Raw genomic sequence first — 742 nt, forward strand, 5'->3', positions numbered from 1 at the left:
TATTCTCCAATCAATGCCAATAAATTTTTAAAAAAGACAAGTCAGACACACAAATACTGTTAAGAAATAAGATGACGTTTGTTGTCTTAATCACTCAGTCGTGTCCAAGTCTCTGTGACCCCATGGACTCTAGCCCACCAGGCTCCTCTGTCCATGGGACTCTCCAGGCCAGAATACGGGAGTGGGTAGCCTTTCCCTCCTCCAGGGGATCTTCCCAACCCAGGGAGTGAACCCAGGTCTCCCACATTGCAGGCAGATTTTACACCATCTGAGCCACCGGGGCAGCTTGAAAAAAAAAAAAAGCCATACAAATGACTGTCATGAAACGGGCCCTGTCTCTGAGTTTCGGGGCTCTGTTTGCCAATAGCCAGACATCCCTCAAGATGTGGGTGTCATGGGGTGTCCTGACCCGGCCTTAATAATTGAGTGTCCTGCCTGGGGCACTAAGTCGCTGCCAACTCCTCTTCCCTCTGTGCCCAGGAAGACACAGATTTCTCTGGAGCAGGAAAACTGAATTTGGCATCCCATTAACATTTCACGGCTAGGATTTTTTTTTTTTCCTGTCCTTAGCTTAAAAAGATTATGCAGCAGAGATGGTCTATTTCTCTAGTGGAAAAATACTGTCCACACACACACAAGCGGGCGCACTCACACAGAGCTTGGTGCAGTCTCCATAGGTGTTAAGGGATTTGATAAAGCGAGAGCTCAGCTCACCTCTCTTTCACCTCCAAAGTCGCTGCAG

The sequence above is a fragment of the Ovis canadensis genome, chromosome X (assembly GCF_042477335.2).
Source record: "Ovis canadensis isolate MfBH-ARS-UI-01 breed Bighorn chromosome X, ARS-UI_OviCan_v2, whole genome shotgun sequence".
NCBI lineage: Eukaryota > Metazoa > Chordata > Mammalia > Artiodactyla > Bovidae > Ovis > Ovis canadensis.